The sequence below is a fragment of the Sturnus vulgaris genome, chromosome 12 (assembly GCF_052056855.1).
Source record: "Sturnus vulgaris isolate bStuVul1 chromosome 12, bStuVul1.hap1, whole genome shotgun sequence".
In the NCBI taxonomy this organism is placed as follows: domain Eukaryota; kingdom Metazoa; phylum Chordata; class Aves; order Passeriformes; family Sturnidae; genus Sturnus; species Sturnus vulgaris.
The window spans coordinates 16,076,090-16,090,681 of NC_142254.1; the positions used below are offsets into that span (position 1 = coordinate 16,076,090).

Sequence of the window (14,592 nt, forward strand, 5' to 3'; positions counted from 1 at the left end):
CTGCACAGACCAGATGCTGGTGTAGTGCAGTGTCTGAAAATTCATGGCCTGGGTTGAAGGCTTTGCAAGTGGAGGCAATGGCTGCAGCCAAATCCCTTGTATTGTCTGGAGTTTAACTGGGGAGAAAAAGTGATTAACTCCTGTCACCTGTGCAACAGCCCTCACACACACATTATTTTTCCCTTTCATAGCCAGACAGAATTTCTCTGGTATGACACAGGCAGTGTGTGACCACAGAGCTTTGCACTGGAGCTTGGCATTGCTGGGTTCAGAAGAGGCACTAATTAAGTGATGCCAGGAGCTCTGCTCTCCCCTGAAGGCCTGGGCCTTCTGCTCCATTTAGGCAAACATTAATAACCTATAATGAACCCCCTGTCATTCCTTATTGCTGAAATATTGTTCGCTTCTATGAGAATTCAGTACTTAGGGATATTGCCTGCCTTCCTTCAAACAATATCTGTGTGCTTTTCCTCTGTACCCCACTCTCTATTTCAGTGTTACAAGGTAAGAGCACTTTTTAGTGCTAGCAGAGCATAATTTTAGTATAGTTTTAGTTTTGCACTAGTATGAGGTAAGCTAACCCCTAAATTCACTGAGTTGTTTGGGTTCCTCTGGTTCTTATTTCTGGTTATTATTTACTTGCACCAGTGTAATGCCCTGTCAAGAATTCACTGCCATAATTTTCTCCAATGCAGATAAAATTACTCACTCCCTATTTCTTTCTTTTTTACTTTTTATTTTACTCTGTCATTCTCCGTTTCTTTTTTCCCCCTCTCCTTCATTTTTTTCTCTCTCCATTTTCCTTCTTCCACTCTCTGTTCTCCTCTTTGTCTCACTCTCCTGTGTTGAGATAGCCAGTATAAAAAAAGGCTTTTTCCAAATGAAAAAACAAGACACCAATCCGTAGAGCCCTCGCTTCTATTAGAAACACTTGTGAAAATAATTTTTCTTGCAATCTCAGTTTGGTTTCAGCACAGGAGGGATGTGCAGGGAACATTAAAAAAAGAAAAGCAATTGAAAAGAAACAGACTCCAACTCCTCCATTTTAATATCCTAGATGTGCCTAAGTCATTGGCTTTCAAATATATTTTGGTGTAAAATTTGGCACATTTACAGCTGGTCAGATTTATTTATTTGACTGGCTTACATTTTTCCGGTTGATTTACCTGAGGCAATGTCTGTGTGAATTACTCCACAATGCATTGACTCCAGTGTTCATTAAAGGTAGTTAAGTGATCCTGTGTCTAATATTAAAGCAAACCCCATTAACCTTAACTAGTATCATATCAGCAAAACAAAAAGAACTGAATAAAGCAAAATAGATCGGGTATTTATAGTTCTTGGAAAAGATCCAGCAAATTCACATCAAGCTCCTAATAGTCCTAATAAGCACTTGCTAGTTATCCCCATGAAAAAGGAGGAGCTGCTCAGGGCTGTGTCTGATGCAGGACTTTGGGGAGGGGAGGTGCCGTGGAGCATTTCCCACCCACACCCTGCAGGGCGTTGTCCGACCCTTTCCCCTCTGCTTTCCTTCCAAAGTCAACATTTCCCATTTTCAATGGTGATTTTTTTTTGTCCCTGTATCTGTGCCCTGTATCTTCAAGTCCGTGTAGGTGAGTGAGCAAAGTCTCTTGCTGGGATTGAAGAGCCAGGAGGTTTAGGGGGATTGGAGGTGCCTTTTCAATCAGTGCCAGCTTCCACTGCTGTCCATTGTTCTGCCCAGACAGGCACTGACTGCTGGGACCTCTGCTTGCCAAATCAGGTAGAGGTGAACCAGCAGAAACCCATGCCAAATCCTGACTTCTTTTATTTTTCCTTCCTGCTTTTTCTTTTGACATCTGGGAGACAGATCCCAGATATTCTCAGACCAGGTAGGGCTTTTTATTAGAGAAATTTTTCCAGCAACACTACAATAATTTGACTTATATCAAGGTTGAATAACTCCTTGTCAGGTGTTAAGCTCATGACCTTTCAAGCCAAACACACTTATACTAACCAGTTTACCATTGGAATGATCAATATCTTGTAAGTGAGAAAGTCTAGACAGATCTTATTTTGTCCTTTGGTATCACTTGTGGCTTTAGAATTGATCATTATATGTGGCTGGGGAAAAATTGCCTATACATTTCATGCTCTGTATTTATCTTGACAAGGTTCTCTAGGATTATATTTTCATAATCTGAATGGCAGTGGAACAGCTGCTCAGACTGTGCAAGCCCTTCTTACTGGGCTGAATTTAAGCTACGGTAATTACTCTTTCTCCTTATGTATTTCTTTTTTAAACAAGCGTGTACTATACATTAAAATGTATGGTTGGGGTGGCAGGGGGCCTGCTGAGAAGCTTGGAAAATGCTGCTGAAGTGTATTTCCTTCCACACAGTGGCTTTGTATTTTATTCTAAATGTAAGCCCATGTTTGATCACGAGTGGGCTCTGAAGCAGAGTCCCAGCCTACGAGGGGAAAATGTCGTTTTATTAACAAATCTTAGAGTCATGATTCCCTGAGACTGGAGGCAGTTTAGGAAAGATAGAACAGCCAAGAGTAATACCCAGTAGTAAAAGCATGACTGATTGAAACCTTCCACTGGTCCCTTTGCAAAGAGAATTCTTGGTGACACCCAGGCCCAGGGAAGCAGCTGAACCATCACCAGGGCCACAGGGACATGCTCAGGCTGATGCCAGGCTTGGGAGGTGCCTGAGTGACACAGTGATGGAAGCACTGAAATACAGCAGACAGATGGGTGGCTATTTGCTGCTGTTCTTTACTGTGGGACAGAGGAAAGGGGAAAATAGAGAGGCACCTTGGAGAGAAAGAATGTGCTGCTTTTCTCTTGAGTTTTTAATTTTTTTTCCCCTACACTGCTAACTGTGTTATTTACTAGATGCCTTTTCTGGGCTGTGCTTTTTCTTCTCTCCCCCACCCCTGTTGCGTTTGCAGAGTACTTTCCAAGGGGTGTTTTGTGAATTAGCTTCATGCTTTAAAAGAGAAGATTGCTCTGGCAGAGAACAGCATAGTTGTAAAAGTGTCAAGGTGTTATGAATGTCCTGATGATAGAGCCCAGTTGTTATCTGCTGGGTAGTGAGGGAGGATAGCTAATGATGTGCAGCATGTAAACCGTTTGTTGCTCTAATCCATCTGTGTGGAGAGGAGTGAAAAAGAGGGGCGAAATCCTGGGAAAATTACTTGGACAGCTGGAGATAAAGTGTGTACTGATGGAGTCATCCAGAGGTAGCTGTCAACATGAGCTGTGTTTGCATATAATCCAAGCAATGCACAATGATTCCTTTTGGTACCGTTTTTTTAATGGAGGTTCATGTGTCTGTGCACAGACCTTAATTACTATCCAGTATCTCTTACCAACTGGGCTCCAGTTTTAAGTGAGGAATGTGATTTTAATCAATTCATGGCTGGGTGGTGGAGAGAAGTACTACAAACAGACCAAAGCAAGACATATGGATCCCTTTGGAGGACCTGAATTAAATGAGAAGCAGTCATTTTATTAATTCTGCTGTGTTTTATAGACCTTTTATATGGAACATTACCCATACAACTTCACTAGCTAATTAAAAAGGGCTCTTATCAATTTGCTGGGCAGTTGCTTATGCAGGGGGGGAAAAAAAAAAGAGAGGAAGAAATAATATTTTTTTTTGAGTCCCAGAAAATCATGAACCTTAAGGGGGTACAGAACAGATCACCAAATGCCTGGTGAGACTATTTGGACTGTTTAGCTTCACTCTTCTAAAAGAACTGTTGTGAAAACGGAACGTTACACAATGCTTTGAGACTGACTGCACCGTGCGTGTTGTTCATATGGAAACCTTACACAGGTCTGGTGCAGAGCCTGCAGATATGTGAGCACAGGCTAAATTAAGGGCTTTGTACACTGCATTTCTATGATTCCTCCTGGCAAAGAAGGCACCCTTTTCCTTGGGCTGGCGTTAGCCTGTAAGAGAAGCAGTTTGAGCAGCTTTGTCATGTTCTTAGCCAGGACTGAGGAGTGATGCTGGCGGGTGTGGAATGTGTGAGCTTTTTGCAAAGGGAGGAGAGAGACAAGCGAGTGCATGGGAGCCACCCTGGTCATCACTGATCATCACATCAGCGTGGAAATTATGGCTTTAAAATGGACTTTGCCTTCTGCAGGCAGCCTGAGAGGAAGGGCAGGACACGCGGGGGAAGGTTTTGGGAATGGGGAGTGCCTGCCTGAGTGCAGCCCTCTGTGCTGCTGCCTGGGTGGGATGGGACGAGGCTGAAGCCATCCCAACACCTGGAAAGCAGCATCACAGAAAAACAATCAGTAGGGACGGAGAAAAGAAAAGTCTTCTAAACCCCTCGCACCCCCATAAACCCTTACTTTACGTGGCGTATTGGATTTTACAAGCAGGGCGTCTGCTGGGAGCTGTCTGCCGAGCACGCACTTAGCAGTGATTGAACACCAGCGTTTTTAGCATTTTGACTCAAATCCAGTGTACACCTGCAAGTGAGCTGCTGGCCTGGGCTGGGTCTCTGGTGGACAGCAGCCAGCCGTGCAGTGCCCGCACGGTGCCTGCGGGTCACAGTTCAAAGGGAGCCTGAAATTTCGCTTCAATGGATCCTGAATCACCTCTCATCCCAGGGAAAGCTTTATTTCTCTCTGTCTCTTTTCTCCCAGCGCTGAGCCGGCGTGGCTGGAGAAGAGAGGAGAAAGGGAGCCGGTACTGAGACCATCTCAAACGTACCTGGACTACAAACAAACCAGTATTTTCCTTCCAGCAAAGCTGATCCTTTAATCTTTATGAGCAGGAGAAATTCATGCATTACAGAGGCACAAAAATGAGAAGGGAAAGGCGGGTGGGAATAGTTGCATTAGAATTAAGCCCTGTTTTTAATATGACACCTGTCAGACTCATTGTTAAAAATACGGAGAAAGGCTCCCTTCAGAAATAATAACACTGCAGCAAGGTTAGTTAGACACAGTGAGTCCTGTCAGCAGCCGCAATTAGAAGTTGTTTAGCAGGGAGCTCGGCAGCCCCGGCTTTGCGCGGAGCCCAGCCCGGGGCTCGCAGATAATCCTGGCTCCCAGCCGGGCCGGGAGGTTCTGCCCCGCAATCGCATCGCTCCCCCAGTGACACCATCACCCAGGCGGGGATCAAGCGCTGCTCTGCAGTCAGCCGGTGTCACCGGGTTCGGGCTGCCGAGCAATTAAAGGGTCAATTTAGGGCGGGTTGGAGGGTGGGGGTGACGGGCAAGGGACCGGGGATGTCTGGCGAGGAGAGCCCCTGATAAACACGAGCTGTCACAGAGCCCTGCCCTGCAGCGGCGACTCTTTCTGTCGCCTGGCTATTAAAAGCCATTCCTTGCCGACACAATTAAGCCACCCGGAGAAATCCCCTCTGCCAGCTGCGGGGCACCGGCACGGCCACTCAGACCCAGACCGCAGAATTAATTCCATTTATGCCTTCAGCCAGATTTCCGAGTAAGGCTCTGGAGACACAGGAGAAATTAATTTATTAAAAAGCAATAGCTTGATAATGCACATGATGATAGAATAAATGAATCTGTTCAATATCTTATAAAACAGTTGGCAATCACATAATAGAGCATTCATTGTCAATTTAGTAGCTTGTCTCATTATACTCTGCAAATAGTAGTAAAATGGTGTATTATTCATGAACCAACATGCTTTAATTACTTTTAGTGCACATTTATTTTTTCAAATGTAATATGAGTTAGATTCAGCCATAACTGTAACTCAGCTGATGAATCTTGAAGCAGTAACACAAACTGGAAGAGAAATTTTATGAGCTCAGGAATCGGTTTCTGGGAAGTTTGTGACATTTCTATATGATATGAAAGCAGTCCTAAAATGCCAGCCTCAAATGTCCCAAATTTGGATAGTAGCTGTTAATACTTTAGTAAATACAAATTATTAATTGATAATGCAATCAGATGTAATTTCAAGTTTCATCATTTGCTAGAGTTGTTGGTTTTTTTGGGCTTTTATTTTTTTTTTCTTTCCTTGCCATAAAGCAAACCCCTGTATCTAATACAGTTTATTTGTTGGCTTTGTATAGAGAAATTGTCTTGTTAACACTCCCTCCCTTCTTGGCTTCTCATACACACTTTTCACCAGCTTAATTTGCTATGAAGGTCTCACACACACGCAGCCAAGGTCAGTGAAAGTCCACTGCTCATTTCAATTAAAATGTTTGCAAGGATTTATACATAATAAACTGATCTTGCCTATAATAATAGGTTTCCTTAAGTCAGTCTTGCTGCTACTAAGTATAATGTTGCAGCATACTGTTGATTTCTATGTACATAGAAAAAAGAGCATAGTAAAATAAGATGACTTGGAAATGCAATTAAAATGTAAATCTTTTCACCCATTAACATTTAGGGTCCATTAGATTGCTTTGTATTTTACAATATTAAATGCTAAAATGTTTTGCTTTTATTCTACAACAGTATATTCTAGTTCTATTTATAATACAAATGTAATTTAGCTCCCAATAAATCTTGGCTTTAATTGGTTATTAAGTATGTGTTACTATGTCATAAATTTAATCCACAGAATTTCTTTTTTCCCCCCTCTTCACCTCCCTGGCTTTGTATTCTGGGGTTAGGAGCAGGGTTTGGTGCCATCATCAGCATTTAGCCCCTGTGAGCATCTGCCCCAAGAATGTGAATTGGGGTTGTGTCCCTCACTCTGAGCCCTCAGGAGGTGCCATGGGGCATCGAGGGGATGGAGTCCTCCAGGGTGGACTCACACAGGGGCTTCACATGCCTCTGCCCAAAGAGAAATGCTCTTTGTGCCTCTGCCCAAAGGGAAATGCTCTTGCAAAGTGTTTCTCTCTCCTCGGGGACTCCAGGTGTGAGTCGCTGGCTCTGGTGTGGGCTCTGACTCTGCCAGGCAGGGGATGGAGCTGTGGCCAGTGCTGGAGCTTTGGCCCTAATAAAGGTTGTAGAGGGTATGAATCAGGGTTGAATTTCCCTGTTTTGCCCTTGATGTTATCTTCTGCCTTGAAAGGTGTCCAAACTATGGCTGCACCATTATGACTCTTTTCCTCAGGCCTCAGTAAGCACAATTTAGACTAGTTTTTATTGGTCACTAAGGATGAGTTTCTAAGGTTTTTTAGATTCAAGAACTGGGGTAATAGCATTGTGAGGGCATGGCCCAGTTTCCTTTGTAATCCTGATTTCAGTTCCCACTAGTAACCTGAAGCCATGACTGTTTAATCCTTAATTCCTGCCACAATTAACATCTCATATCAGGAGTACTTGTGTGTGATTTGGAAGGAAATCTGTCCCCAGCTAGGTCAGCCCTAGCCGGTCTCTTTACTAAGTGGGAAGGGATCCTTTGCAGCTCGAGTCAAACACAGTAACACCTCATTTAATGGTGCAATAGAGCAGAGAATCTGTTCACTCTGATGCAGTAGGAATCAACATCCTTGCAATTAGAGCAAGTGAGGAATGCAGGCACACAAACTCATAAGCTACTAATGAACTATTTGAGCAATTCTACAGGTATTTATATAAGGCTGCGACAGCATCCTCCGCTGAGGAGCTCCCCCCACCTCCCACGTATTCCCAGGGAAGCTTTAACTGAAGTGGAATTTCTTTATGTAAATACAGGCAATGCAGAGAGTCCCACGTGTTCTGCCATTGCCTCTGCACTCGTGGCTTTGGATCGTGCTGGTGAACAAACAGGGCTGCTCTGCAGCCACTTTATTACATGTCAATGCCCACAAAGGTCAGTCTGCTTCCCCTCACCAACATTTTCACACCATGAAAGCATCATCACACCGTGGCATATGAACCAGAGAACAGCTTTTTTTTAATCCCTTTTCCAGTGCCTTTATACCATCCTGCCTGGTTCACACTTAGCCTGGATTTCCCACCTTCACTTGCACAAGTAAAGGTTGAATCCTGCCCATTCCCCTGTCGGATAATCTCAGAGAGCACCTCTGCCGAGTATGTCATTCCCTTCTGTGGGTCACAGGCAGTTTCCAGGGCAAATCCCTCTTCACGCGGAGCCAAAGCACATCAGGCAGTGTCTATGGGTGGGTGAGGTACAGCAGGAATCCCTAAGGCAGCATCTCCCCTGCTCCAGGTCAGCAGAGCAAGGGGTAAGGACAGAGCTGTGAGTTACACCACCACTTCCCTGACCTGGTGCCCAGACATTCCTGGGAGCAGCTCTCCATGGACTCTCATCTGTGCCCGCTCTGTATGAGGCTGGCAAACCCCACCATACGTCAAAACAAAGATGGTGACCTGTTTGTTGAAGCACAAAAAGAGCTTAAGTGACCAAAAACAGAACTAAAAATGCCATTGCACAGCCTGGTGCTCACACTCAAGCCCTGAAGAGGCATTTGAAGGCACCAACCATGCTCATCCCAGAGCTCCTGCACCTCTGGAATGAGTGACACACCACAGGGACAGCTCAGCAGGGCTTAGAACATTATATAAGTCACTATAAGAGCTTATTATTTCCCTGTGTAAATTGCATATGGAGTGCTTGAAATGGGCAGACTTTAACAAACAGAGAAAATAACTACAGCAATTTGTCTTCAAAATAAATGAGGGAGTAAAAAACCCATCCATGATGATCAATTGAACTGCACTTCAAACTTACTGGCAAATTGGTCAGTCAGTCAGCTAAATATTTGTTTTATGTCCATGAACAAGTAGAAATTACAAAAAAATTATAAGAAATCAGTTTTTTCCAGAACATGAGCCAGTCTTTGCCTCACTGGTCTTATTGGCTTAGTAATCCATATATTTACTGCACTTAGAATGAAATACAACAGTTCCATCTGAATAATTTGATTGCTTTTAATTTCCTAATTTTTATTTCAGTCCCCTGGTTTGGCACTTTACAATAGTCAAATATTTTCTCAATGGCAGACCAATTGTTCACATGGATGCCCTTACTCCTGAATTTGAAGTTAATGGCATCTTTTGTATAGATCTATGTTCCCAGACACAGTCCATGACCATATGGATATACATGTGCAAATATATATTTACATATATCTCCATATCTCACACACATATAAAATACCAGCAGAAACTCCTATACAACACCAACCATGTGAAAAAGAAATTTTCTGGGTTTGTTGATTGCCTGAAGGTAAGAATCAATGTCTTTGGCTTTCTAAATTTTGGAAATATGAATGCCTCTGCAAAAGACAGTAGGTGAAATAAACAGGCAAAAAGCTCCATGATGCTAGAAACTGCCACTATTGCTTTAAAATGGTGACTGAACTTACAAAAATATCTTCCAGCCCTCCTTAAAATTAGTTCTTGGCTCCTGATATCTGTTAACATTTGATATACTTTCCCTGATGACCCTGGATGCGTCTGGAGGTCAGTGCTCCAGAGTTCCTGGCTATCTTTATTGTCCCTAACTTGCTTTCTCTCCAAGACTCTTCCTCTGTGCCAAGAAAAATATTTCTGGTTGTTGTATCTTCAGCAGTTCTCTCTATCAATGCGTAGCAGATGGATGGTTTTTCTGCTGAAAAGCAGGACCAAGGGCTTTTGCTGCCTGACCACAGGCTGGGTGTGTGTGCTGAAGCTACTACAGACCAGGGGAAAAAAAAGAGAACAGGAGAGCATCTTAAAACTGTTCATGACAAGGGTTTGCAAGGTGTTTTAATAAAAGAACCATGCAGGTAAACATTTACACTTGAAAAACCTCTCACCCCGTAGGGTACTGAGAGTGTTTGGTTAGGTGAGTTTTTTGTTTGAGTTTTGCAGGCACTGCTGAGCCCCTTCCTCACCATTTCCCACTAGCAGCACGCCCTAAGCTCCAACAGAGCTTCTCTTGCACTTTCTTGTCCTTGAAATTTCACTCCTTGACACCTATGGCTGCAATCTCATTCCACTTTGCTTTTAAAAGCCACGGTGCCACCTCTTCTCCCCGGGGAGGGGACTCTGTTTCACAGGGCAGACCCCAGGACACGCCACTGCTTCCTTCCCTCCTCCTGTCTCTGCCTCCAAAGCTGCCACTTACCTCTAAACCCCAGCATATGCCATCAATGACCCTCTCATATTCATTGATCTTCCTGAGCACATCAACCTGTCTCTCTAAATCTGCACTCTGATTTTTCAAGTAATAGAAAGAATCCCTCTGGATAACCACATAATCATCTCCTTTTGGCTCCTGGTCAGGCTGCCTCACTCTTTCTTGCTCTCTCTCTCTTTTTCTGAATGAGGAAGGTGATAAAAATGCTGCCTTCCCATTTCAGTCCTCTGCAAGGCTTCCTGGGTGCCCCACCAGACTCTCTGCTTCCAGCTCTTTGAAGATGAATGAATAATATTCCTCTGTGTTTCTATTATCTGCAAACCACCAATTAAACAGAACCAGCAACCAGAGATAAAAGTAGAGCCTTGGCAAAATCCACAGCAAAATGGACACAAAAAGCTCAGGATATTTTCACATGTGCAAGCACTGGAAAGTTAGAGATGCAAAGTGGGAGGCAGGGGGCAATGCCAGGTATCACCATTCCTGTCAGGGCTCAGATACCCATGGAATAACTCTGTAATTGCTATGGGACTACAAGCTAATTAATATATAATTATATGTAGCTATTTACATGAAGGGGAAAGATCAAATTTAGTACATTACCATAAATTCAGAAATCAGGAGCTTTATTTTAAAATCTTTGACTGCATGGCCTTTCATCTTTGAACTGTTTGGGAACTTCAAGCATCATTACCCCATAATGTGCCAGAATGTGCAATTAGTGTGAGTACAATTACAAACAGTCTGATATTTGTATTGTGTTTAATCCAACAGACCTGTGAATTTGTATGCTCTGACTAATAATGAAATCTAGATTTAATTATTGATCTTTTAAAAATTAATTTAATATCCTGATACTGATGCAGCTAAATATCAAACTGTGTAAATATAGCATGAAATTGTACAGCTGTTAGGCTAAAATGGGATATTATCCATCCATCTTTGCTTTTCCCATTGCACCTACCAGAGTAGCATATAAGTAATATGATTTATTTATTTGATTTGGAGTTATGTAATGATAAAAAGACTCCTGCACAAGGCTCAGTAAACCCTGCCACACCCTTAATGGAGCAGTGTGATCCCAGCCACGCTAGTCCTATGCTTTCTGCAGGAATTCAGCCAAGGAGTCACCTCCCAGAATTCCTTCCCACCCCTTGGCTGGGCAGGGAGCAGCCCCACAGCCCTCTCCAAACCAGCAGGGCTGGGAGATGCTCAAGAGTGGGATATTTCTGCCCCAGACCCAGTTCTCCCCCTTGGAGGAGTTGCTGACACCTCTCCTTGCCCCAACAGCAGGGGCTGAGCTGGGCACTGCAGCTCAACACAGCAAAGGGCTCATGGATGATCCAGATTTCAGATCCAGCCTCCAGATTTCAAAGGAGTGGGGTGCAGGACTGCAAACCATCTGCTGACACTGCAGAGCAAAGTGCTCCAGCCTGTGCTTCACCACAGGCATGCGAGGGTAGGCTCTGACTGGAGTTATTCATGTGCTGAGCACGTGGGAAGATGCTTCTCCAGGTTACTGCCACAATATTCATCATGGGCTTACACTGAATTTGGTGGATAAGTGGATGCCCTTATTTTTATCTCTTTGTCTAGGTATAAAATTGTCATTAACTCTCTTTCTCTCTCTTTTTTTTTTTTTTCCTTTGGTATTTTGCTGTTTGTCACAGCCAGCAAGATAACTGTACAGATAACTTCTTCTTCTCAAGTGAAATGAAATGGAAATAGCATCTGTCTACAAAAATCAATTTAGAAACCACCTATATATTTTTGGGATCAGACAATGGGTATTTCCAAAGCCATGCCTTCTAAAACTCTTTGAGTGTAAAAAAAAGAAAAAAAATAATAATACCTGGATGTGAGCTATCATCCATCAATCAGAAAAACTCACTCAGACTCAGATGCATGAGCCAAAATGAACTTCAGATGGAAATGGATGGGAGACAGGCTATGTTGTCTGATTTGCTTGGGTTACTTCATTATTAATCTCTTTGCTTCCATTTATTTTAATGATCATAGCCAAGAAAGTTTTATTTATGAAGACCACTTTTCTTTTTTTAAGGGCTACTTTACGTGTGGTTGACTGCACTGTGTTTTGTCACAAGTGCCAAGAGCAGGGCTGCTTTCCTTAAAACTGCTCCAATTGTATCTAAAATGTGTTGGTGCCTTGACCTGGAGAGAGTCTGGACCTTTGCCCCACAGAATTTGCATTTGGGAGCCCAGTGCAGGGTCCTTGATCACACACCCCTCTCCCAAGGGGGTTTCTCTCCAGCAGACAGTGAAAAAACTCTGAGATGGAGAAGGGAAAAGTTAAAAAGCCAGAGTCTATTAGAAGAGATTCTATTAGAAGAGGCCTGCATGGATGGGATAGAGGATGAGGGAAATTTTCTCCAAATTCACTTTGTCTCTGCTCTCGCTGCTCCTCCAGCACAGCCACCACCTTCTCCTGCTGTCCTGTCCTGTCCCCCCAAAACAAAACCCAGGCAGTCAAGTGGGTTTTCCTAAATGAGATACACCTAATTAGTAGCTAGTTGTATACTTGCTGATCACACAGATTTTCAGCTCTTTGTTTATAACCCAGCATATGCATCCGTAGAGCATTTTTACAAATTTCTGCTTCCATAGCTTTGTTCTATAAAAGAGTCTTGTAGGAGAGTTGTTTATTCCCTCAGCCCAAAGGAAAAGAAAAAAATCACTTCCATTATGATATTAATGCAATTTCAACTAATTAATGAATGATTTTCCAGAGCTATATTTATAAATCAATCCTGGTGATGAAGTCCTCGTCCCTGCCAGCTCACCTGGGTCCTGTGGTTTTCACTTTGCAGTCACACAAGCTGAATGCCCACAGAAAGGCAAGGTAAACTCTGCTCAGTCACACCATAATTCACTAGCATGACCAGGATTAGATCCCTGGAGTTTTTTGTCCCAGTCTCTTACTTCAAATGCCAGAAATACTTCACTACAGCAGCAATATTTTGAGGTCTTGCAGGGCTCTGATGCATGCAGATATCTCAGTCCAACTGCAGCTCTGTGTATCTTCAGAGTCTGCAAAAATGGGAATACATAAACATTGCTAATGCCTCTCTGAGTGGTAGGGGGTACTTGCACTTTGTTATACCTGCCCTCAAATTTGGCAGCTCAAGTTTAGAGGTTTAGAATCTTTTCTTTCTCTAACCTGCCAGGTCCAACTCCTTTCCCTTCTGCGACTGTAAAACCTGTTCAATCCCTTAAGGATAATTGCTGAAGCAACATCTAACAAATCCACACCATGCCCAGAAATAAAGACCAGACACGTGCAGGGTGCAGTGCAATGGCTGATCTGAGAAAAGGTCATTTAAAGGAGACAGGTGACAGTCCCCACACTGCTGGCAGCAGTGATGCTGTGATAGCTGGAGGCACCAAACCTCCTCTTGTGAGCTCCCGTTCACCCAAGGCATCAAAAAACCTCTTCACATAAATAGACCAGGTTATGCCTCCCCCCCGACCTTGTACTCAGGGTGCTCTGCAACCAGAGCAAAAGAAAGGGGAAAACGTTGTCAATTCAGTGCCAACTGGGCTCAGGAAAAGAAATAGCAGCAAGTTACATTTCTATACAGTTTTATAATCTATGGTTATAAAATTCAGGGTAAAATGATGCTTGTAGAGACAGAAGCGTGAGTTTCTTTAAACAGCAAAATCTGGAGAAAGTGCATCAGTGTAATTCATCTCAGCCCACTCTTGGAGAATTATATGGATGTGCTGCTCCTCCCTTCCAGGACAGCATGGGCAGGATCTGGGCAGCCTTGGGAGCTCCTGCTGAGGAAATCCCTGGAGCCCATGTGGCCACTAAAGCCCTCATGGTGGGGACAGCCATGCCTGGCCTGGGTAAGTGAGGAAAAAAATCTTGGTTCTGGGAACAGTTGCAACACAGAGGGAATAGGTGGGGCAGGACTCGTCAGCAATGGGAATTTTCTGCCTTTGGGGGTGGAGGGCTCCTGTCATCTTGCTGGGATAAAAAGGAAGGAGCAGATTTATGGCTGGCTGTTGAAAGGCACAGAACAACTGTGGCAGGGAGAAGCAGGACAGGAGAGGTAGTCCCACAGCAAAGAAGCACTGCATGCAGGGCAAAGGAGATGGCAAACATATGGGTGAAACAGATAAAGGTGAAGAATAAATGCAATTTATCACATGCTTCAGCCATTAGTTTTCAGCTGATCATGAGCTGTTATACCTATGTGTCTGCATGTCTGCATGGATAAAGGAGATGCTGAAAGTTTGACCAAATTCTAAATTATAAAAAAAACATCAAGACTTGATCAGGTTTCAATTGTGGCAGATATAAACAGTTTATGAATGGCTTAGTTAGTTTACAGCTATACAGACCAATCTTTTTTCTTCTTTTTTTACTACTGAACACCACCCCCCCGCCCCTTTTTCTTTTTTTTTAATGTTTTCCTGGGTGTATCATGGGTTTGGCAAAGCCTTGCAACAGAGCCTTCATCCAAGAACATCAACAGCCTGCTTAGCATACCTCACATACACTGAACAGAGTCTTACAACACAAGATTTACAATCTCCCAGAAAGGGAGAGGCTCATTTAAGAACAG

At 43.4% G+C, this 14,592-nt stretch overlaps 1 protein-coding gene across 1 annotated transcript in view; it reads right to left on the bottom strand.

Annotated features, from left to right (window-relative positions):
* Positions 1 to 14,592, bottom strand: part of MAF (MAF bZIP transcription factor) — a 192,370-nt gene that overhangs the window by 11,381 nt on the left and 166,397 nt on the right. The window lies entirely within an intron of this gene.